Source organism: Dasypus novemcinctus, chromosome X (genome assembly GCF_030445035.2).
Source record: "Dasypus novemcinctus isolate mDasNov1 chromosome X, mDasNov1.1.hap2, whole genome shotgun sequence".
In the NCBI taxonomy this organism is placed as follows: Eukaryota; Metazoa; Chordata; class Mammalia; order Cingulata; family Dasypodidae; genus Dasypus; species Dasypus novemcinctus.
In genome coordinates this window covers 113010913-113037783 of record NC_080704.1, presented here as the reverse complement: position 1 = coordinate 113037783, position 26871 = coordinate 113010913, and positions in this window count along the sequence as shown.

Below are 26871 nucleotides of genomic sequence, written 5' to 3'. Positions count from 1 at the left end.
TGTTTTATATTGCTAAAGGTTGCCAATGCAATATACCCAAAATAAGTTGGCATTTACAATAGAAATTTATTAGGGTAAAAGCTTACAGATCCAAGTCTGTGAAAATGTCCAAATCAAGCCATCATCAGAGATGCTGTCTCACCAAATTGCATTTGAGGGCAATCAAGCACATGACAGTGCATAAAGGCAGGCTGCTTGTCTCTCTCCTCTAATCTAGGCCTGTCCCAGCTTCAAGCTGCTCCATGGGCCTAACCTCTTGGGGGCATCATTTTTTATCCTTCAGCTTTGGGCTGTTCCACTGATTCCAGCCTCTGTCCTCTCTCTCAGCTTTTCAGGGTTTCTCTGTATTTCTGTGATTGTAAGTGATCCTGGACTCCTCTCATATGGCAGGGTAAAATGACAGATTTCTTTCTTTCTTTCTGCCTCTCTGCATGCTTCTCCTATTTATATAAGACTCCAGCAAGAAGGCCAAGAGTGAAACTGGGTCATGCCTCACTGAAGTCCTCCAATTAAAGGTTGCCAAATGAATTCAATCTAATCAAGGGCCCTTAACTGAAGAGATCTAATAAAAAGTGATATAATCAAAAGGTCCCTTAACTGAATCTAACTGAAAGATCCCAGCACATATAATAGGCTTACAGGCACAGGAATGGCTTATATTAAGAATTTTCTGAGGTCCACAAAAGGTCCACTCAAGACATCCTTACATTTATCTAGGTCATCTTTAATTTCTCTTAGCAATGTTTTGTAGTTTTCTGTGTACAAATCCTTTACATCCTCTGTTAGATTTATGCCTAGATATTTGATTCATTTAGTTGCTATTTTAAATGGAATTTTTCTTGATTTCTCATTCTGATTATTCATTGCTTGTGTATAAGAAACACTACTGATTTTGGGGGTGTTGATTTATTAGCTAAAGGAACTTTATTGTGAAATTTTCAGGATTTTCAGTATATAGGATCATATCCTCTTCAAATAGGGACAGTTTAACTTTTTCCTTTCCAATTTGGATGACTTTTCTTTCTTTTTCTTGCCTAATTGTTCTGGTGAGAACTTCCAGTACAATGTTGAATAATAATGCTGACAGTGGACATCCTTGGTTTGCTCCTTATCTTAAAGGGAAAGATTTCACTCTTTCACCATTAAGTAGGATGTTAGCTATGAGCTTTTCATATACGTCCTTTATCATGTTGAAAAATTTTCTTTCTCTTCCTAGTGTACTAAATGTTTCTTAATATAGTTTTTTAATTTTAAAAAGATACTTAGATTATATAAAGGTACATAAAATATATAGGGAATTCACATATGCCCCGCTCCCAAATCCTCCCACACTTTCCCACATTAACAACATCCTTCATTAGTGTGGTACATTTGTTACAACTGGTGAACACATAGAAAAGCATTGCCACTAAGTGTGGATTGTAGTTTACATTGTATCCCATACAGTTTTGTAAGTTATGATAAGATACATAATGTCCTGTATCTGTCATTGCAATGTGATTCAGAACAGTTCCCAAGTCCTGAAAAAGTCCCCATTTTACACTGGTTTTTCCCTTTCCCTCCCTTCAGATTTTCCAGTGGTCATTGCCTCTACATCAATGATAAAAGTTCTTCCTTGCTAGGATCACAATAAGTCTATAGCAGAATACCAGTAAGTCTATCTAATCCATCATTCATTCTCCAGTACTGAGGATTCTAGGATGGTGATATCCACTCCACCTCTAATTGAGAGGTGAATTCATTTTAAGTCAAGAAAATTTGCTAAATGTGTTTTCTGCATTGATTGAGATAATCATGTCATTTTTTACTGCATTCAGTTAATATGGTGTATTACATTAATTGATTTTCTTGTGAAGAACCACCATTGCATACCAGCGATAAATCCCACTTAATCATGAGATATATTTTTAAAAATATGCTGTTGGATTCCATTTGCTGACATTTTGTTGAGAATTTTTGCATTTATATTCATAAGAGATATTGGTCTGTTATTTTCTTTTAGGTGTTATTTTTATTCAGCTTTGGTATGAGGGTAAAGTTTGCCTCATAGAGTGTTACCTCCTCTTTAAAGTTTTTTGGAAGAGTTTGATTGGAATTGGAGCTCTCCTACTGAACTGTTTGGTGGAATTCTCCTGTGAAACTGATTCTGGGCTTTTCTTTGTTGGGAGCTATTGATTACTAGATGGTTTTAGTTTGCTAAAAGCTGCCAAGGCATCATACCAGAAATGGGTTGAATTTTACAAGGAAGATTTATTACCTTAAAAGCTTACATTTGTGAGGGTGTGTGAAATGTCCCAATCAAGAATACAGTCTCTTTCAGGTCTTGGGGTCTTGGGGCTTTCAACTTTATAATTTCTGCAGCTTCCACTCTCAGTTTTCAGGGGCCTTTCTCCATGCCTCTGCATTCTATTGGTTCCAGCCCCTGGCCTCTGGGAGTCTCTCTTTCAACCACAGGGAATTTTTCTCTGAGGTCCTGTTTGTCTCTGCAGCCCCCTCTCTTTGTGTTACTCCAGTTTATAAAGGAACCCAGTAAGAGGATTAACATCCACCCTGGGTCGTGCCTTTCTGAAATTATCTAATCAAAGGATGGTCCTTAACTGAATCTAATCAAAAGGCTGATTATACAATTGGTTCACACCCACAGGAATGGATTAGCTCCAAGTAATATACAGTCTCAACCCATCACACTGATTCAATCTCTTCACAAGTTATTGATTTGTTGAAATCTTCTGTTCCTTCTTGAGACAATGTAGATTATTTGTGTTTCTAGGAATGTGTCCATTTTATCTAGGCTGTCTAATTTATTGGCATACAGTTGGTAATAGTACCACTTATAGTCCTTTTATTTCAACCAGTTAGGTAGTCCATTTACTCCTCTTTATTTCTGATTTTTGTTATTTAACTCATCTTTCTTTTCTTGTTTGTCATTCTAGCAAAAACATTGTCAATTTTGTTGATATTTTCGAAGAACCAACTTTTGGTTTTATTGATTCTAATTACTTTTTTTTCTGTTTCACTTATCTCTACTCTAATTTTGTTATTTCTTTCCTCTATTTGTATTCAGTTTAGGTTGCTCTTCTTTTTCTAGTTCTTACAGTTTTGAAGTTATGTCTATGATGTGAAGTCTTTCTTCTTTTTTTTGTGGTCTCTCACTTAATTTTCTAAATCTTTATTTATTATTTTAATGTTACATTAAAAAAATATGAGGTCCCCATATACCCCCACCCCCCTCACCCCACTCCTCCCCCCATAACAACAACCTCCTCCATCATAATCAGACATTCATTGCACTTGGTGAATACATCTCTGAGCACCACTGCACCTCATGGTCAATGGTCCACACCATATATTCTTTTTTAATGTAATCATTTAGAGCTATAAATTTCTGTCTTGGCACAGCCTTCACTGCATCTCATAAACTTTGGGACCTTGTATTTTCAATTCCCTACTTGCAAAAATGTGGAGCATTTTTATGTGCTTTTTGTCTATTTGCATATGCTATTTGGAGAAATAGCTGTTCTTTTGCCCATGTTTAATTGAATTATCTTTCTGCTATTATGTTGTAGGATTTCTTTTTTTTTTTTCCAGGGGATCAGAGCAAATACTACTGGCAAGTTTATTGTACAAAGTCAGTATTTGTACAATTCCAAACAATGCTCTTTAAACTAAAAAGGCCCTTGCAAAGCTACAATTAAAAACTTGGCAAACACTACACACCAATTGACCTTAACATGTACCCATACAATGAGGAACAAGAAGTCACCATCTCCTTTCACTGACTTGTTTCTGAGCCATTTATTTCCATGCCAAACTGCACACATTTCTATTTAAAGCACTCATGTCAAGGATCCCAGCATGCTTTATGCTGGCTAATACTCCAGCAACTACCCAAATTTAGTGAAAGGGCAGAAAGGAAAATTCACAGACATAATTGTGAAAATTCTTTTTTTTGTCTTTATTTATTTTTTTAATATTACATTCAAAAAATATGAGGTCCCCATATACCCCCACCCCTCTCACCCCACTACTCTCCACATTACAACAATCTCCTCCATCATCATGAGACATTCATTGCATTTGGTGAATACATCTCTGAACACCGCTGCACCTCAGAGTCAATGGTCCACATCATAGCCCACACTCTCCCACGTTCCACCCAGTGGGCCGTGGGAGGACATACAATGTCCGGTAACTGTCCCTGTAGCATCACCCAGGACAACTCCAAGTCCCGAAAACGCCTCCACATCTCATCTCTTCCTCCCATTCCCTACCCCCAGCAGCCACCATGGCCAATTTCTCTATACCAATGCCACATTTTCTTTGATTACTAATCACAATAGTTCATGAATAGATTATCAGTAAGTACACTTTATTTATTTTTTATTTTTTTAAAGGTTTATTTATTTATTTAATTCCCCCCCCCCGGTTGTCTGTTCATGGTGTCTATTTGCTGCGTCTTGTTTCTTTGTCCGCTTCTGTTGTCGTCAGCAACACGGGAAGTGTGGGCGGCGCCATTCCTGGGCAGGCTGCTCTTTCTTTTCATGCTGGGTGGCTCTCCTCACGGGAGCACTCCTTGTGTATGGGGCTCCCCCACGCGGGGGACACCCTTGCGTGGCACGGCACTCCTTGCGCATATCAGCGCTGCGCATGGCCAGTTCCACACGGGTCAAGGAGGCCCAGGGTTTGAACTGCGGACGTCCCATATGGTAGACGGACGCCCTAACCACTGGGCCAAAGTCCGTTACCCAGTAAGTCCACTTTAATCCATACTCTATTCCACCATCCTGTGGATCTTGGAATGGTTGTGCCTACTCCACATCTATATCAAGAGGGAGCTTAGATTCCACATGGATGCTGAATGCAATCCTTCTGCTTTCAGTTGTAGGCACTCTTGGTTCCAAGGTGTGGTGGTTGACCTTCTTTACCTCCATGTTAGATGAGTGGGGTAAGTGCAATAAACCAGAGTGTAGGAGTTGAAGTCTGTTGAGGCTCAGGGCCTGGTTATCATATGGCCAGTCCAGAGATTCAGGTCCCCTGTGTATACATTAATCCCCAGCACCAACTACAGTTCTGATAAAAGTAACAGGAAAGGGTTGTGAACAAAGATCACATCTGAGACCAGCTCCATCACACAGAAACACAAACTCTAAAGTAGGGCCAACTGACATGGCACTGAACTCCATCTGCCATGATCATAGAACCTGTGGGTCGCTGTAGCTCTCAGGATAACCAATACCTGGGGTTGGATATACTTTAGCTGTCTCTGGGACTCTGCTGAGGTGTGCATAAGGGCAACCCCTCTGATAACCTCCTGGCTCTTTTTGGAGACTCATAGCCATATAAACTCATTTGTCCTTTCTATTTCCCCCTTGATTCAGGTGAAAAAGCATTTTTTACTCCTGGTATTATATGTAGATTGAAATATTCTGCTGGTCCGAGTTGACCCTTTTATTCAAGGTCATTTTCTAGTTACAACATCAGCTGGTACTTGGTAGGAATCCCTCGGCACCAGGGAGGCTCATTCCCGGGAGTCATGTCCCACGCTGGGGGGAAGGCAACACATTTACATGCTGAGTTTGACTTCAAGACTGGCCATATTTGAGCAACATGGAGGCTCTCAGGAGGTAACTCCTAGGCATCTTGCAGCTCTAGGCCTTGTTCTTATTTCAGGTGCACAGGCTCACAAAAGTAGTCATTAGTATCAAGGGTTCATGGTTGGGCCTTCCTTCTTTTTTGGTCTTTGCTGTTGCACTTGGGGGATCGTTGCTATTCCTTTAGGGACTGTGATAGAGCTCCCCTGGCTAAGAACTTAGCACTCCCTCAGTTGTTGATTTTAATTGTATCTACTATGAAAATATCCAAACATTTTTATGTACCCTAGATATATATGCCCTGTAGAACTCCCTGCCAACCATGTGTCCCCTGTCAATAACATCCCACACCAGTATTCCTCCCTGCCATTGTTGAACCTCTCTGTGATCCAAAACTTCCTGAAAAGTGAAACCCAACATATTGCCAGGTTCCATTAATAGTAAAATGGAATATAGCAATGAGTTTAAAGGTTAGATATAGTATACATATTAATTTGGAAAAATTAAGGTAAAAATAAATCAGGGTATCAAAAAATTTAAAAATGTAAAAGCTTTGTTTTTCATGTTTTGCCTTCCATTACTGCAATAAGTGTTGCCCTCTATGCAAATTGGCAAGGCAACTACTTATGTCTTTTCCTCAGTGTCTATGTCCCATCTTTTACTTTTCTTTTTCTAATTATTAAGCTTAACTTCACAAGAGTTTTAGATCATAGAAATTCATATATACAATATACAGTACTCCCACATATCCAATATAAAATCTTTTCCCTTCCACAGCAATAATCTTTTAACATATTCATACTATATTTACTGAAACTGATGTACATGTATTGAGACAATAGTTTTCAAACAAGTTAACATTTGTATTTACATTGTGGTATATTTTAGACTATACAATTTTCTAAATTTTTAGTTATCTTATGTTTTACATTATGATTTACATTTTAGCCTATCAGTCCCTATATATTTTTGGTGTAATTTTACATGTCTTATATCCATCCTTGCATACTCTTTTAGAACACTTCTATTGCCCACACTGTTACATTGGTTCTATCTATTCAATACCTCTGTCCCCCTCCCCTTAGAGCCCACAGTGACAGTCAATCTTCATTTCTTGAAGGGCCATGTTCAGAGATACTTGCAACAGTGTTGAGCGCTTGACATGCTCAACTGCCCTAATTCACTGGGAGCCACCATTTCTCTTGAGAGATACAATCCCCTCTATTTGAGGGCATCAGTCCTCCCTAGGATGTGGGTATACCTTCACTCTCATTGTATGGGTCTCTATACAATGATATAACCCACTTTGGCAAAATGAACATTCACATATACCCTAGGAGCCTGCCCTGCATCAGCTTATCCCCTTTAAGTATCTTAAACAGATAACCTTCCTTATTATATTTTTGAAAAAGTTTTCTCAGCATTATACTCTCAAACAAATACCTGACAATCTCCTATGATTGTATGTTGCCCCAGCCTCACCAGAATTTCTTGGGCAATAGTATCCATCCTCCCATCCCTAGCCCCCCTCAAGCCCACAAAGCCCCACCCAAATGTAAACCTATGCCCCCCTTTTATCCCTTCCTTGCACAAATACTTACCTCCAGGTTATCATAGATTTCACTCATGTAGGTGTCACCATGTAGGTGTCCTTCCTCTACCCCCTAATTTCCTTTAAGCCTATCATCCAGTCTCTGGCTCTCTGAGGCAGCTTGATTTACTTATTTCATATCATTGAGGTCATGTAGTATTTGTACTTCAATGCCTGGGTTGCTTCACTCAACATAAGGTTCTCAAGATTCATCCATGTTATCATGTGTGTTTGTAGTGTATTCATTCTTAAAGCCAAGTAGTATTCCATTGTATGTATATACCACATTTTATTTATCCATTCATCTGTTGATGGGCATTTGGGTTGATTCCAACTTTGGCAATAGTGAACAATGCTGCTGTGGACATTGGTGTGCATATATCGGTTTGTGTCCTTGTTTTCTGTTCTACTGGGTATATACCCAGCAGTGGAATTGCTGATCTATGGCTAGTTATTTGAGAAACTGCCAAACTGTCTTCCAGAATGGCTGGATCTTTCTGCATTCCCACCAGGAGTGGATGAGTGTTCCCATTCCTCCACATCCTCTCCAGCATTTGTAGTCTTTTGCTTTTTTCATATCTGCCAATCTTATGGGAGTAAGATGGTATCTCGTAGTTTTGATTTGCATTTCCTTGATACCTAGAGATTTGGAGCATTTTTTCTTGTGCTTTTCAGCCATTTGTATTTCTTCTTTGGAGAAGTGTCTGTTTAAATCTTTTTCCCATTTTTAAAATGGGTTGTTTATCTTTTTTATTTTCAAGATATAGGAGTTCTTTATATATGCAGGTTATAAGTCTCCTATCTGATGTATGTTTAACAAATATTTTCTCCCATTGTGTAGGCTCTTTTTTCACTTTCTTGACAAACTCCTTTGAGGTGCAGAAGGTGTTAGTTTTGAGGAAGTCCCATTTATCTATTTGTTCTTTTGCTGCTCGTGCTTTTGGTGTGAAGGTCATGAAGACATTTCCTAATACAAGGTCTTGTATATGATTCCCTACACTGCTTTCCAAAGTCTTTATGGTCTTGGCTCTTTTATTTAGATCTTTCATCCATCTTGAGTTGATTTTTGTATAAGGTGTGAGATGGTAATCCTCTTTCATTCTTTACATATGGATATCCAGTTCTGTAGGCACCATTTGTTGAAGAGGCCATTCTCTCCCTGTTGAGAGGGTTTGGTGGATTTATCGAATAATATATGACCATACATATGAAGGTCTATATCAGAACTCTCAGTTCAGTTCCATTTGGTCTTTGTGTCTCCTTGTGTCAATATCTTGCTGTTTTCACTGCTGTAGCTTTGTAGTATGTTTTGACGTCAGATATTGTGATTCCTTCAATTTCCTTTTCTTTTTCAATATGTCTTTGGCTATTTGGGGCCTCTTTCCTTTCCAAATAAATTTCATAGCTAGTTTTTATAGTTCATTAGGAATGCTGTGTTGATTTTTTTGGGATTGCATTGAATATGTAGATAAGTTTTGGTAGGATAGACATCTTAATAATATTTAATCTTCCTATCCATCAACAGGGAATGTTCTTCCATTTATTTAGGGCTTCTTTGATTTCCTTGACAGTCTTGTGTAGTTCTCTGTGTATAAGTTTTTTACATCTTTAGTTAAATTTATTCCTTAGTATTTGATTTTTTTTTGACTATTGTAAATGGTGTTTGTTTCTTGATTTTCTCCTGAGCTTGCTCATTATTGATGTACAGAAATGGTACTGATTTTTGTGCATTGATCTTATAACCTGCGACTTTATTAAACTCATTTATGAGTTCTAGAAGCTTTGTTGCAGACCTCTCAGGGTTTTCTATGTATAGAATCATGTCATCTGCAAATAATGAAATTTTGACTTCTTCCTTTCCAATTTGATTGCCTGTTATATCTGGTTCTTGCCTCAGTGCTTCAGCAAGTACTTCTACGACAATGTTAAATAGAAGAGATGAGAGTGGGCATCCTTGTCTTGTTCCTGTTCTTAGAGGGAAGGATTTTAGGATTTCACCATTGTAAATGATGCTGGATGTGGGTTTTTTCATATATCATGTTCAGAAAATTTCTTTGTATTCTGAACTTTTGGAGTGTTTTTATCAAGAAAGGGTGCTGTATTTTGTCAAATGCTTTTTCTGCATCTACAGATATAATCATGTATTTTTTTTCCCTTCAATCTGTTTATATGGTGTATTACATTGATTGATTTTCTTATGTTGAACAATCCTTGCATACCCAGAATGAATCCCACTTGGTCATGGTGTATAATTCGTTTAATTTTTTGTTCAATACAGTTAGCAAGTGCTTTGTTGAGGATTTTTGCGTCTAGGTTCATTAGAGAAATTGGTCTGTAATTTTCCTTTCTTGTGGTGTCTTTGTTTGGCTTTGGTACTAGTGTAATGTTGGCATCATAGAATGAGTTAGGTAAAGTTCCTCCTGTTTTGATTTTTTGGAAAAGTTTCAGCAGGATTGGTGTTAGTTCATTCCAGAATGTTTTGTAGAATTCACCTGTGAAGCTGTCTGGCCCTGGACTCTTCTTAGTTGGGAGGTTTTTAATGACTGATTCTATCTCTTTACTTGTGATTGGTTTGTTGAGATCATCAATTTCTTCTTTCGTCAATATAAGCTGCTTATGTGTTTCTAGGAATTTGTCTATTTCCTCTGAATTGTCATTTTTGTTGGAATATAGTTTTTAAAAGTATTTTCTTTTGATAGTCTATTTCTTTGGGGTCAGTGGTGATATCTTCCTTCTCATTTCTTATTTTGTGTATTTGCACCTTCCCTTTTTTTTTTCTTTGTTAGTCTCACTAAGGGTTTGTCAATTTTATTGATCTTCTCAAAGAACCAGCTCTTGGTTTTGTTTATGTTTTCAAGTGCTTTCTTATTTTCTATTTAATTTATTTCTGCTCTGACCTTTGTTCTTTCTTTCTTTCTTCTTCCTGTGGGGTTACTTTGTTGATCTTTTACTAATTCCTCCAAATGTGCAGTTAGTTCTTCAATTTTTGATCTTTCTTCTTTTTTCATGTATGAATTTAGAGCTCTAAATTTCCCTCTCAGTCCTGCTTTTGCTGCACCCCATAAGTTTTGGCATGATGTGTTATCATTTTCATTAGTTTCAAGGTAGTTATTAATTTCTTTTGAGATTTCCTTCTTGATACACTGTTTTTCTAAGAGTGTGTTTTTTAATTTCCATATCTTGGTGTGAAATCTGGGCCTCTGGCCCTTGCAGATTTCCAGCTTCACTCCACTGTGGTCAGAGATATCATTTTGTATGATTTCGATCTTTCTGAATTCATTGAGCCTTTCTTTGTGGCCTAGCATATTGTCTATCTTGGAGAATACTCCATGTGCACTTGGGAAAAATGTATATCCCGCTGTATTCGTGTGTAATGATCTGCATATGTCTATTAGATCTACCTCCTCTAATACACTGTTTAAAGTTTTTGTTTCTTTATTGATTCTCTTTTGAGATGTTCTGTCCAAAGTTGATAGTGGTGTATTAAAGTTTCCCAATATATTTGTAGAGGCTTCTATTCTTTCACTTAGTTTTCCCAGTGTTTGCCTCACATATTTGGAGGCACCCTTTTTAGGAGCATAAATATTTATGATTGCTCATTCTTCTTGAATGATTGTCCCTTTCACTAATATGTAGTATCCTTCTTTGTCTCTTACAATCATTTCACATTTAAAGTCTATTTTGTCTGATATTAATATAGCTACTCCTGCCATTTTTTGGTTATTGTTTGCTTGTAAGATTGTTTTCCAGCCATTCACTTTCAACCTCCTTAAATCCCTGGGTCTAAGATGTGTTTCTTGTAGACAGCATATAGATGGGTCATATTTCCTTATCCAATCTCCCAGTCTGAATCTTTTGACAGGTGAGTTTAATCCATTGACATTCAGTGCTATTACTTTGAAGAAATTATTTATGTTAGTTATATTTTGTCTGGACTTGTGTTTGTCATGTTTTGTCTGTTTTTTTCCTTTTCTTTTTGTTGCTCTTACACTCTCCTGTTTTTTTTTTTTCTTTCTTCCTGCAGAACTCCCTAAAGTATTTCTTGAAGGGCAGGGTTCTTGTTGGCATACTCTTTCAATTTCTGTTTTCTGTGAATATTTCGATCTCTCCATCATTTTTTAATGCTATTTTAGCTGGGTAGAGTATTCTTGATTGGAAATATTTTTCTTTTAGTACCTTGACTATTTCATACCAATGCCTTCTTGCCTCCATGGTTTCAGATGAGAAATCAGCACTTTATCTTATGGAGCCTCCCTTGTATGTGATGGTTTTCTTTTCTCTTGCTGCTTTTAGAATTTTCTCTTTGTGTTGAACATTGGATAATTTGACATGTATATGTCCTGTGGTGGCCCTGTTGGGATTTATGGTTTTAGGGGTGCTTTGTGCTTCCTGAACATGTACATCAATTTCTCTCAGTAGATTTGGGAAGTTTTCAGCCATTATTTCCTCCAAAACCCCTTCTCTACCCTTTCCCTTCTCTTCACCTTCTCAGATGCCTATAATACATATGTTTGTGCATTTTGCATTGTCATTCAGGTCCCTAAGTCCTAGCTGGATTTTTTATATCTTTTTATTGATCAGTTCTACTATCTGTTTGATTTCAGATGTACTGTCTTCCTCATTGCTAATTCTTTCCTCTTCCTCTTCTGATCTGCTGCTATTTGCTGAGAGTGTATTTTTGATTTCTTGAACTGTGGTGTTCATCACCATCATTTCTGTTATCTTTTTGCGTATGTCTGCAATTTCTTCTCCAAAAGTTTTCTTCATATTGTTAATCTCTTCCTTTACTTCATTAAATTGGTCTCTAATGTATGTTCTGAGATCTTTAACTTTTTTGTCTGATATTTAGCTCCCTTTCCTGGTTTTTTGTTTGTTCATTCGATTTGGCCATGTTTTCCTGATTATTGGTTTGGTTTGTAGTTTTTCGTTGCTGTCTGGTCATCATTTTATCTTGACAGTTTAGTCAGTTCCTTAGCTCTTTGTCTAGTCTTGGGGATTAATTAGTTGTTGCTTGTGTGTGTTCTGTCTTCTCTTTGTCACTTTGTTCTTCTTACTCTATTTTCTTGTTGCTGGCTAAGTTCACTTTGAAGGAAAATATTAGGGCCTGGGAAAGCAAAATGAGTAAGAAAAGAAAATGTATAAAGTAGTATTGGTAATAAATGTTAACAGAGCAACAATGTGAGATCTAGGAGAATGGGTATTAGACTCATGTAAGTTGTGTAGAGTAATAGCCATACCTAGAGTACTTATAATGAGACAGTCAACTGAATATGGAGAGGAATATAGTATGAATTAAAAAGCCAGTGTTTTCGTGAGAGAGGGAGAGAGAAAAAGGAAATAATATCATGAGTGCATAAAAGACAAAAAACAGGACAAAGGTATTAGAAATTTAAAGTCAGACAATTTGGGGTCCAAAGAAAGGGAAGTGGAATGTAAGAGAAACAGTAGATGATGTATGATAGCAAGATGTGGGGGAAAGGGGATAGTGTAGGTGGCCAAAATCAATTCACACAGAAAAGGGGAAATGGAGGAGGAGGAAACACAGGAACTGTGAAGCACTCTGTGCATCACCTGTTATATAAATAAAATAAAATAAGAAGAAAAAGAGAGAAAAGAAAATAAATGAAGAGAAAAAGGGGATGGGCAAGGAAAATGGATGGAAACAAGCAAGAAAAAGAAAAGAAAAAAAAACTAAATAAATGAAAAAGGACCTTGGGGGAGAAAACAGGAGAAAAGACCAGACAATGCAATATTAGCAACCAAGACAAAAAAGAAAAAAGAAAAAAAAAAAAAAACAGAAACGCTGAGGGCTAGGGTAATCAAGGACCTCAGATGGACCTGAGGGTGCGGTGGATTTAGGGATGGGAAGTCTGTGACACTGCAGACTCAAGTTGTGTGAGTCTCTGGAGCAAGGGCCACCAGGGTTTAGGGGACACAGACCTGGGAACCATGCATCCAGTTAACACGGGGCCTGGGAGCACCACAGCACAACACAGCCTTCAGCGATCCCCACAACTGGGCACCTGTTCGCAACCTCTGACCTCCATGTCAGAAACCGAAAATTACACCTCTCACAAGAATCTCTTCTGTCACTGTCTCACCAAATCTACATCCAGATACCTCCTGCCCTGCAAGCCACTGAAACAGCCACTGGGGGCGCTGCTGCACTACAAAGATTTCAGGGACCACCGCGGATGGGCTGCCAGCCCTAGGGGAAGGGGTTCCACCTAGAATTTCTGACCTCAGTGTCAGAAACTGAAAGTTCCACCCTCTTGCAAGAATCTCTTCTGTCACTGTCTCACCAAATCGACATCCAGACACTTCCTGCCCTGCAAGACCCCAAAACAGCCCACTCAGTTTTTGGGAACACCCCACACAACAAAGATCCCAGAGATTGCTGCAGTGCAGCCACCAGCTCTAGGGGGGGGGGCTCCACCCAGAATCACTGACCTCCAAGTCAGAAACAAAAATTCCACCTCTCGCAAGGATCTCCTCCATCACTGTCTCACCAAATTCACTTCCAGACACCTCCTGCCCTGCAAGCCCCTGAAAGAACCCGCTCAGGGCTTGGGAACTCCCTAGCACAGCAAAGTCTTCAGGAACCACCACGGCCACTGGGCTGTCAGTCCCAGGGAGAAGGGTCCCGCCCACAACCCTAACCTCCATGAAAGAGACCCAAAATTCTACCTTTTGCAAGAATCTCCTGTCACTGTCCCACTAAACTGATGTCCAGATACCTCCTGCCCTGCAAGCACCCAAAACAGCCCGGTCCAGCAGGACTCCAACCCTACTCAGCCACTTCTTTGCAGGAGAGATTATGAGGTGCGCTCACTCAGACGCCATCTTGCCCCACCTCCTGTTGTAGGATTTCTTTATGTAATCTTTATATTAAATCCTTACCAGATATATGGTTTCAAAATATTGTCTCCCATTTCTAAGTCGTCTTTTTACTTCATGATGGAGTTCTTTGGTACACAATTTGTTTTAATTTTGATGGGTCCAATTTATCTATTTTTAAAATTTTTCTCTCCATGAATTTGATATAGTATTAAAATCCATTTCCTGGGAAGCAGACTTGGCCCAGTGGTTAGGGTGTCCATCTACCACATGGGAGGTCCGCGGTTCAAACCCCGGGCTTCCTTGACCCATGTGGAGCTGGCCCATGTGCAGCGCTGATGCACGCAAGGAGTGCCATGCCATGCAGGGGTATCCCCCATGTAGGGGAGCCCCATGCACAAGAAGTGCATCCCGTAAGGAGAGCAGCCCAGCATGAAAGAAAGTTCAGCCTGCCCAGGAATGGCTCTGCATACATGGAGAGCTGACACAACAAGATGAAGCAACAAAAAGAAACACAGATTCCCATGCCACTGACAACAACAGAAGCAGACAAAGAAGAACACGCAGTGAATAGACACAGAGAACAGATAACTGGGGCATTGGGGAAGGGGAGAGAAATAAGTAAAATAAATAAATCTTTAAAAAAAATCCATTTACTATCCCACAGTTTCTTCTAGGAGTTTTAGAGTTTTGGCTCTTACATTTATGGCTTTTGCCCTTTTTTAATTAATTTTCATATATTCAATGAGGTATAGGTCCACCATCATACTTTTACATACCAATATCCAGTTTTTCATGCACCCTTTGTTGAAAACACTATACTTTCTCCATTTAGGGACTTGGAACCCTTGTCAAAAATCATTTGGCCATAAATGTGATGGTTTATTTCTGCACTTTTCATTCAGTTCCATTATTCTGTAGGTATGTCCTTGTGCCAATACCATGCTGTTGTGATTACTGAAGCTTTTTAATAAGATTTAAACTTGGGAAATGTGAGTCCTCCAACTTCTTTCTTCTTTTTCAAGAAGGTTTTGGCCACTTGGGCCCCCATTACCTTTCATATAATTTTGATGATTGGCATTTTGTTTCGGCTAAGAAGGATTTTGGATTTTTTATTGGATTGTGTTCAATCTGTAAATCACTATGGATAGAATTGATATCTTAACAATATTTAGTCCTCCAATCCTTAAATGGGATGTCCTTCCATTTATTTGGATCACCTTTGATTATTTTTAGCAATTCTCTGTAGTTTCCCATGTACAAGTAATTTACATTCTTGGTTTAATTTATTCCCAGATATGTTATTCATTTATTGGCTACTGTAAAAGGAATTTTTGCATGATTTACTCTTCTGATTGTTCATTACTAGTATATAGAAACATAACTGATTTTTTAGATTTCTTTTTATTAGAAATGTTGTGAGTTTACCAAACAATCATGCATAATGTGGAGGATTCCCATACATCATCCCACCACCAAAACCTTACATTCTTGTGGACTATTTGTTACAGATTATGAAAAAACATGATCAGACTATTAACACTATGGTCCATAGCTTACACTTGTAATATTTTTCCATGCACTCCCTAATTTTAACACTACGCATTAGTATTGTATGTTTATTATGTTTCATGAGAGAACACTCTCATATTTGTACTTTTAACCACAGTGCATCTTCTACTACACTGTTCACCGTCTTATGCAGTTCCATGCTTTGTATATTCTATCCGAAGTGTACACTCACTGTCTCTCATTTTCATCATAGACTTGTACAGTCATTGCCCCAGTAAACCTTTGAAAGTTTTTCTTATTCCAAAAGAAAAATTCCATACCCCCATATTATTGCCCTTGAACACTGATATAGTACCGTCGTTCATACTGATGCAAGACTATTACAATATCACTAATTGTAGTCCATCAGTTGCTTTTATTATATTTTTCCCATGCATATTATTCTTGCCACCTTTTAATAATGATGTACATTTGTTCTAGTTCATAGAGGAACATTATTGATAAAAACACTCCAAAATAAAGAATAAAAGGACATTTTCTCAACACGATAAAGAGCATACCTATCAAAATGATCATGTGATTTTTACTTTGCTATATTGATGGTTCAGAAACAGACACTCACATATTTGCTTAAGTGATTTTTTTTCAAGATTGCCAAGCCCTCTCAGCTGAGTCATATCACTCTATCCAACAAATGGTACTAGGACTATTCAATATCCATATTCAAAAGAAAAAGAAAAGAAGAGGAACGCTTTCTCACCTCCTATAGCAGTTTGACATAGCAGGGACAGTTACTGGACATTGTATGTCCTCCCATGGCCTACTGGGAGGACTGGTAGAGAGTGTAAACTATAATGTGGACCATTGACCATGTGGGGCAGCTCAGAGATGTATTCACCAAGTGCAATGAATGTCCCATGATGATGGAGGTGGTTGTTGTTATAGGAGGAGTGCGGTGAGAGGGGTGGGGAGTAAATGGGGTCCTCATATTTTTAATGTAACATTAAAAATAAATAAAGACAAAAAAGAGAAGTAGATGATTGGGACCTCCTTAAACTTAAACACTTTTGTTCTTCAAAGTACTATGTCAAGAAGATAAAAGGGTAAAACACCCAATAGAAGAATATATTTGGAAACCACATATCCAATAAGGGTTTGATTTCCATGCTATATAAAGATATCATAAATATGATAAAAAATTTATATACAGAGAGAGAGACAGAGCCATTCCCCTGATAGTCTACATCTGACCTTGTGGAGAGAGGCAAAGTCTAGAGAGCCTCATCAGCTACAGCTGACCTTGTGGAGAAAACAGAGGAGCTGAACCCAGAGGAACCCAGGAAGCCTGAACCCTCACAGACATTGGCAGCCATCTTGCTCCAATACGTGAAAATAGACTTTGGTGAGGGAAGTAACTTATGCTTTATGGCCTGCTATCTGTAAGCTTCTACCCCGAATAAATACCCTTTATAAAAACCAACCAATTTCTGGTATTTTGCATCAGCACCCATTTGTATAACTAATACAGAACTGCCATAAGATCCAGCAATACCACTTCTGGGCTTATAATCAGAAGAATTAAAATCAGGGTCAGGAACAGATATTTACACCACAATATTCATAGCAGCATTGTTCACTATTGCCAAAAGTTGGAAGCAACTCAAGTGTCCATCAAAGGATGAATGGTTAAGAAATTGTGCCTTATACATACAGTGGAATATTACTTAGCTGTAAGGAATGTTGTATTAAAACATGGTGCAACATGGATGAACCTTGAAGAACTTATGTTAAGTGATGTAAGAAAAATATTACATGACTTCACTGATATGTCTTAAGAAATTTGAGCAGACTCACAGTGTCTCTCTCTCTGGGGTTTCTGTCATGTCTAAGGAAATGTCTCTTTTCCTCTGTATTCTTCTCCTGGCTCAGGTCCTCTCTTCCTGGGTCTTGCTTCTCTTTCCTCTGTGTGTTTACTTCTGAGGGCTCCAGCTTCAGCATCAAAGTCCAACATCAGACAACCCTCCTACTCTGTCCTTTGCCATTTCTTTTATCTGCCCTAATGACATGGCTCAATCAAAACCCTAATCATAACATAATCATGCCCAAGTTCAGACCAGTTTACAAACATAATCCAATATCTATTTTTGGAATTCATAACTATTTCAAACTGCTATAGGAGGTGAGGTAGGGTTCCTCTTCCTTTCTTTTGAATATGGATATTGGGTTCTCCAAGCACAGTTTGTTAGATATTGTGATATGCCTCAGCTGGGTGGGCTTGGCAATCTTGAAAAAAATCACTTGAGCAAATATGTGAGTGTCTGTTTCTGAACCATCAATTTGTTTCCATTAGTCTATATGTCTATCTTTATGCCAGTAAAATGTTGTTTTACCAATGCAGCAGATAACATGATTTAAAATTGAGAGTCCTCCGACTTCATTCTTCTTTTTTAAGATGCTTCTGGCTTTTTAAAAATTATATACTTTTTATAGATACATAAATCACACAACATGTTACATAAAAAAATATGAGGCTCCCATATACTTCTTACCTTTCCAAATAAATTGGGTTCCCGGTTCAAAAAAAAAGACTGTTGGAAATTTTATCAGGATTGTATTAACTCTGCATATAAATTTGTGAAGAATTGACATCTTAATGATATTTAAGTCTTTCCATCCAGGAACAATAAATGTTCTTCCATTTATTTAGGTCTTATTTAATATGTTTTAGCAATGCACTCTAGTTTTCTCGACACAAGTGATTTACATCCTTGGTCGAGTTTATTCCTAAATATTTGATCCTTTTGTCATGATTGTAAATGGATTTTCCCCCCTCACTTCTTCCTCAGATTTCCCATTACTAGTGTAGAGAAACAGCATCTATTTTTGCATATTAATCTTGTATCCTGCCACTCTGCTGAATTCATATATTAGACCTACTAGCTTTGTTTTAGTTTTTCGGGATTTTTTAGGTGTAGGATCATAACATCTGCAAATAGTCAAAGTTTTACATCTTCCAATTTGGATGCATTTGATTTTTTTTCTTGCCTGATTGCTCTAACTAGAACCTCTAACACTATATTGCACAACTGTGCTGAAAGTGGGCATCCTAGTCTTATTCTTGATCTTAACAGGAAAGGTTTCAGTGTTTTACCATGGAGTACATGTTTGCTGTGGGTTTTTCATATATACCCTTTATCATGTTGAGAAAATTTCCTTTTATTCCTATATTTTGGAGTGTTTTTTTCCAACAAAGTATGGGGGGCATTTCCAAATGCCTTTTCTCCATTTATCAAAATGATCGTGTGATTTTCTTCTTTGATATATTGATGTGGTGTAATAAACTGATTGATTTTCTTGTGTTGAACTTTCATGCGTGGGAGAAAACCCACTTGATCATGATGAATAATTCTTTTAATGTGTTGTTGGGTTCAGTTAGCAGGTATTTTGTTAGGATTTTGGCATCAGTATTCATTAGGGAAATGGGTCTGTAATTTTCTTTTTTCATAGTATCTTTATCTGGCTTTAGTGTTAGGGTGATATGCACTTCATAATCACCTCTCAGGCCTGGGAGTATACAAAGAGGCATTACGCTCAACCCTCAGATTGCAAGCTCAGTGAGGAAGAGTATACAGTCTTGAGAAGCAAGCTTGAGGCAACATGGGCAGCAAATAAAGGGAGGCATTTGTACTAGGAGCATGGCTGTGGGTGGAGGCATGGAATCTAAGTTCACATATCCCCTGTACGGACACACTGGGCACCTGGATATTTTTGGAATGATGGTGCTGGATGAGGGTCAGAGTGGAGCATGTGAAACCATAACAAATAACCTCTTGCCTGTCTCTGTGCAGTACAATATATCACAACTAGTTAAGAATAGGTGTTCTGGTAACCAACCTCCAAGATCATCCCAGTGATACTTGCCTCCTGATATCGTGGCCCTGTGCAGTACCCATGCTTACTTAACAAAGCAGAACTATGTTATCAATTCGTTATTGTGAAAATGATAGAATGTGATATCCAGAGTTAGGTCATATAAGACATTGCTTATGTCTTGCTCTCTTTTGGTTTACTCCCTCTAGGGACAGCAGACTATCACATCATGAGGATACTCAGCCTAATGGAGAGGACTATGTGGTGAAGAAATGAAACCTCTTGTCAACATACAGCAATGTCTTAATTCTTCCTACCCACAGTCATGTGATTGAGCCATCTTGGAGGCAAAACTAGATCCAGTCAAACGTTCAATTATTGTAGCCACAGTTGGCCTATTGACTTCAACTTTATGAGACACTCCAAGACAAAACCACTCAGCTGGGGATTATGGGAAGATGGTGGAGTAGGAAGCTCTAAGACTCAGTTCTTCCACAAAAGAGACACTTAAACAGACAGGAACTGTCTGAAAGAACTATTTTGAAACTTCAGAGGCTGGAAGAACATAATATAGCATCCAGGGAATAGTGGGAGGAAGAGACTGATAAGTTATGGTAATGAACAGTAAATAGTTCTCTGCATGGTGGCTACTGGTGCCCAGCCCCATCTCTCATGGCTGGCCACCACAGGTCCCAGCCCCTGGATTGCTCACTGGTGACAGAACAGGATGTGAAAACCATAATGCCCAAGAACAGGGATGGCACAGCTGACACTGATGATATATATATATGTTTTAAATCAGTTTTATTAATATATATTAATAAAGCACACAATCTATCCAAAGTGTACAATCAATGATATTTGGTATAATCACATAGCTGTGAATTCATCAACTGTGAATAAATCATTATTAGAATATTTTCATTATTTCAAAATTAATAGTAATAATAAACAAAAAATGGTATTCTTTGATATTCACCTCTCAATCTCTCTAAGTTTCCTCTGCCATACATAGCTGCTATTTCATTTCCATCTCCTAATTTATTTTTACATTCATATTATTTTTTCTTTCCTTAAGCATTTTTGGTTAATTTTATTGATACATATTAATAAAGCTTAAATCCATCCAAAGAGTGCAGTCAATGATATTTGGTGTAATTACATGTTTGTGCATTCATCACCCCAGTCACTCCCAGAGCACTTTCATTATTCCAATAATAATAAATAATAAACTGACAAACAAAACTCATCACCTCTCCGTCTCTCTATGCCTCATCTGGCATACATGGTTGCTATTCCTTTTCCTTCTCTCCAGTATATTTAATTTATATTTTGTAAAAACAGTCTTATATATGAAACATCACCCATATTTGTGTTTTACATGAGATTTTAATATCTTATACAGTACCATGTTATAGTTTTTTAGCTTTCTTTCTACAAATATACATCACCTTAGGCTTTCCTTTTCAACATCTGTCATACCCATACAATAGCAATGCTAGTTACAAACACCATTATATACTTTAACCATTTCTATTCATTTCCAAAGATTTACAAACAACTTTTTAAAACAATTCTGCACAGATTAACCCTCAGCTTTCCATTTGCTACCCTCTATTTTCTGGTGACCTGCATTCTATTTATTAAGTCCATGGGTTTACACAGTATGTTTAGTTCATAATAGTGCAATCATACAGTATTTGTCATATTGTGTCATTTCCTTCACTCAACATAATGTCCTCCAGGTTCAATCATGTTGTCACATGCTTCACGACTTCAATTCTTCTAATTGCTGCATAATATTCCATCATGAGTACACATTGCAATTTGTTTATCCATTCATTAGTTGATGCACATCTGGGTTTTTATGTCTTTGCTATCAGTTCTTCTGGGTATATACCTAGAAGTGGTATTGCTGGATCACATGGCAAGACTATATTCAACTTTCTTCAAAACTGCCAAACAGTCCTCCACACTGGCTGTACCATTCTACATTCCCATCAACAGTGAATCAGTACTCTTATCTCTCCACATCCTCTCCAACACTTACTGGTTTCCAACATTTTAATAGCAGCCAGTTTAATGGACGTGAAATATTTCATCATAGTTTTGATTTGCATTTCCCTAATCACTAGTGATGTTGAACATCATTTCATGTGTTTCTTTGCCCTTTGTATTTCTTCTTTGGACAATTGTCTTTTCAAGTCTTTTCCCCATTTTTTAATTGGGTAGTTTGTCTTTTTATTGTTGAGTTGTATGATCTCTTTGTATAATATATCATGGGTATGAACCATTATTGGATATATGATTGCCAAATATTTTCTCCCATTGAACTTGTTGCCTTTTCACCCTTCTGACAAAGTTCTTTGAGGTTGAAAATATTTAATTTTGAGGAGGTCACATTTAGCTATTGTTTCTTTTGTTGCTCATGCTTTGGGAGTATGGTTTCAGAAACCACGGCTTGACAAAGATCTTGAAGATGTTTTCTTACATTTTCTTCCAGGATTTTTATGACTGTCACTTTTAAATTCAAGTCCTTGTTCCATTTTGAGTTAATTTTTGTGTAAGATGTGAGATAGAGGTCTTCTTTCTTTCTCTTCATTATGGATATCCTGTTCTTTTGCACCATTTTTGAATAGATTCTTCTGGGCCACAAGACAGGGATTAACAGCCTTGTCAAAAATCACTTGACTGTAGATATGAGGGTATATTTCTGAGTTCTGGATTCTCTTCGATTGGTCAATATATCTGTCTTTATGCCATTACCATGCAGTTATCACTGTAGCTAGGTAATATGTTTTAAAGTCTGGTAGTGAGAGTTCTCCAATTTCGTTCTTCATAATTAAGATCTTTTTGACTATTCAGGGACATTTACCCTTCCATATAAATTTGATAATTTGTTTTTCCACTTCTGCAAAAGCTGTTGGGATTTTTATTGGGATTGCATTGGATATATAAACCAATTTGGGTAGAAATGACATCTTAAAATTTTTTTCACTCTTTTTTTTAATATTACATTAAAAAAATATAAGAAGTCCCCATATGCCCCTGCCACCCTCATCCCACTCCCCCCACATCGACAACCTCTTTCATCATCATGGCACATTCATTGCATTTGGTGAATACATTTTGGAGCACTGCTGCACCACATGGATAATGGTTTACATTGTAGTTTACACTCTCCCCCAGTCCACCCAATGGGCCATGGTAGGACATACAATGTCCAGCATCTGTCCCTGCAGTACCACCCAGGACAACTCCAAGTCTTGAACATGACCCCACATCATATCTCTTCTTCCCTCACCCTACCCTCAGCAGCTTCCATGGCCACTTTCTCCACATCAATGCTACAATTTCTTCCATTACTAATCACAATAGTTCCATAGTAGAATATCTTGATATGTTGCGTTCCAATCCACAAACATGGAATGTTCTTCCATTTATTTAAGTCTTCTTCACTTTCTTTCAGCAATGTTTTTTAGTTTTCTGAATACAGATCTTTCATGTCCTTGGTTAAGTTTATCCCTAAATATTTTATTCTTTTAGTTGCTATTATAAATGAAATTTTTCTCTGATTTCCTCCTCAGATTGCAAACCTGTAGTATATTTAAAGGCTATTGATTTTTGCATTTTGTTCTTGTATTCTGCCACTTTGCTGTACTCATCTATTAATTCTAGTAGCTTTGTTGTGTATTTTCAGGAGATTCTAGATAAGGATCTTATCATCAGAGAAGACTGATAAACTTTTTAAATTTATTGAGATTTGTCTTTTGACCCATCATATTGTCTATCTTGGAGAAGAATCCATGAGCACTTGAGAAGAAAGTATACCCTGTTGTTTTGGGTTGCAATGCTCTATAGATCTCTGTTAGGTCTAGATGATTTCTCATATTGTTCAAACTCTGTGTCTTTATTATCCTCAGTCCATTTGTTCTATCCAATAGTGAGAGTGGTGTACCAAAGTCTCCAACTATTATTATAGAGACATCTATTTCTCTCCTCAGTTTTTTCAGGGTGTGCCTCATGTATCTTGGGGCATTGCATATTTACTATAGTCATTTCTTCTTGGTGAAACACTGCATTTATTAATATATCATGACTTTCTTAATCCCTTATAACAGTTTTGCATTTGAAATCTATTTTGTCCAATATTAGTATCACTACTCCAGCTCTTTTTTTGGTTACTATATTCATGGAATACCTTTTGCCAACCTTTCACTTTTAACCTGGTTCTATCCTTATATCTGAGGTGGATCTCTTGTAGGCAGCATATAGAGGGCTCATATTTTTTTATCCTTTCTATTTTTCTATGTCTTTTGATTGAGGAGTTCAATCCATTAACATTCAATTTATTACTGTGAAGGCATTACTTACTTCATCCATTTTGTCTTTCATCTCTCTGTTGTCATATCTCCTATTGTCTGCCTTCTTATTCTTTACTTTACCCTTTTTAATAATCTTCATTTCTAAACTTTTCCCCAAATTTCTCACCCTTGCTTTTTACTTTTAGGCTGCAGCACTGCCTTTAGTATTTCATGTAAATCTAGTCATTTGGTAATATATTCTATCAGTTTTTGTTTGTCTCTGAAGACTTTGAACTCACTCTCATTTTTGAAGGACATCTTTGCTGAATACAGAAATCTTGTCTGGAAATTTTTCTTTTTCAGGTCTTTAAACACATCATACTTTTTTCTTCATTCCTTCATTGCTTCTGATGAGATGTCAGCACTTAATCTTATCAAGTTTTCCTTGTATGTGATGCTTTTCTTTTCTCTTGCTGCTTTCAGAATCCTCTATCTCTATTTGTTGTTCAGAACAGTAGGTATCTTGGGGTAATTCTGTTTGTGTTTATTCTGTTTGGCAGGTGTTGTACTTGGATATTGATATTTATGTCTTTCATGTGGGTAGGGAAATTTTCAGTCATTATGTCCTCAAATATTCTTTCTGCTGCTTTTTCATTCCCTTCCCCTTCTGGGATGCCAGTAATGTGTATGTTCTTGCATTTCACATTGTCATTCAATTCCCTGAGACCCTGTTCCATTTTTTTCCATCCTCCTCTTTTCCTGTTCTCCTGTCTTTTCCAGTTCAGATGTTCTGTCTTCAAAATCAGTAATTCTGTCTTCAAGCAGTTCAAATCTGTTCCTATTTCCTCTAATGTATTTTTACTTTCATCCATTGTTTTTTATTCCCATAATTTCTGTTACTTTTCTTTGCAGACTTTCAATTTGTTCTTTATGCTCTCCCAGTGTCTTCTAAATATCCTTTAGTTCTTTAGTCATATTTTCTTTAAATTCTTTAAAGTGATTTAGGAGAGTGTGATTATCACTGATTATTTGTCTTAAATCCTATATCTCTTCAGTATATTTGGATTGTTCTTTTTGGCTGGGCAATCTCACAATCTCTTCCTATTTCCTAGTATAGTTTGTCATTTTTTCCTGATATCTAGGAATCTGAATATGTTGGTGAATTTACTCTGATGGTTAATTTCTCTCTTGCCTCTTTTTCTTTCACAGCTCTTCTTTGATATTTGATTCATTGCCCAGCTTATATATTCAAATTCAGGCCAGGGACACACTAGTGGGGCACAGATTTTCTCCCAGGGATTGGTTACAGAGGGCACAGAGAACAGTTTTTGTCCATGTGATTTTCAGACTGACTAGCAGATAGTGCTCATCAGCACACCTTTCCACATTGGAGTTTCAGTCTCGGTTTTTCTGTATTCTTTTGTTGAATCTCCATATTGGAGATTCAACACAGGCTTTAATTACCAAATTCAGTGATGAAAAATACCTCTACCTCCCTTCCTTTTTTCCATGAAACAGGTGACAGAGAAGAAGATGTCCGTTTCCCTCTCAGTTGGCTGCAGTGAGCCAGGGGTTTTACCTCAGCTTAATATCTTGGGGATGGGGAGGGAAGCCTTTCCCAGCTGCCACAGTGGTTTGGTAACTCATGTTCATTGTTTTTGCTTCTTCAGCTCTCTATTCTTCACCCTCCTGGAAGTCGTATAGCATTATTCTGATCTGCTTACTCCCAAAGTAATTCCCTCAGATAGCTTTTGGCTCTTTCTCTGTTGTTTCTGTGAGAGCATTAAGCTCTGCCTGTTAGTTCATTGCCATCTTCCCAGAATCCTTACTGTGCCTTTTGATTAATGTATTTGGATCACCAGGGTCCTGGCTTTTAGGGTAGCTATTGTTTCAGGCTTCTTGGAAGGAAGTGGTATTAACCAGTGTTTCCACCCTCCACAGACAGGGTCTGAGGCAACGGACACTTAAAGATGCAGCACAACCTCAAAGATGTGGGAGACAATTAGTTGAAGGGCTGCATTTGCTGGTCAGATCAGGAAAATTTAGCTTTGGGGAGCCATGACAGAAGTTCCTGATGCTCTCGCTGACCCCCTCCATGGGGCATTTTGGAGTCAGTATGAGCTCCCTTCATGGGTCCTTGACCTTGTTCCAGCTGGGAAAGACTGGGTTGAGAAAGTCTTCTCTGGTGTGCCCTCATCCCAGAATTTTCCCTACAGGAAAGAGCAACTTGAGACAACAAAAAGAATGCAAGAAACTGTAGAGGAATATAATCTGGGAAAAAGCCTTCTGGCATCAAATGACCTCAAATTCCTGGGAGGGGGTAGTTTGTCTCTGGGAAAACAAAGGGGACAACCAACTCCTGTAAACAAGGGAATTTAAAAAAAAATAGCAAACAAAGGCTAGGGCAAAGCAGAGACCCAGGGAGAAAGTGAAAACCCTGCACATTGCATTTACCTTGGACAGACCTTCCTGATAGGAGTGCTGAGAAGCTCATGAAAATCTCTGTCATAACCAGCAGATTACAAAATTAAGAAACACATCTCATGGATTCAATCTCAGAGTTGACGATTTAAAATATTAAAATGTCCAGTGTACAGACGAGTACAAGATAAACAAAGACACAGAAAATGATGGCCCAATGACAGGAAGAGGATAAAAATCCAGAGGGTATCAAAGAAGAAGATGAGAATTTGTATATACTGAACAACACCTTTAAAATATGATCATAAAATGCTCAAGAAATAGTTCTGGGAAGATGTTGTCAGAGTAGGTAAGCAGTGCTCAAGTCTCTTACAAAAATAGAGAAGGAAGGGCAGAAAATGTCTGAAAGCTGTTTTTGGGATCTTCACCTAGGAGAGTGCTGCATGTATCATTCAGGAGTGAATGGGGATAGAAAAATGAAGACGCAAAATGAAAATTGTGAGTTATTCACCCCATGGCTGGGAATGGTGCCCATGCCCATCCTCAAGGTGAATAGCCTCCATAAAGCTCATGGTTTATGGCAGCTAACTGAGAGGGAAAAATATATATTCCTCCTATGGAAGAGTGAGGGTGTAGAAGAGTGCTAAGTGTGGTTTATCTTCAGTTAGTTTAAACGGCATGTTCTGGCTTTGAAATGTGGTTCTACCCAGTCCAGAAACATCATTCAGAGGAGCCAACTCTGTGG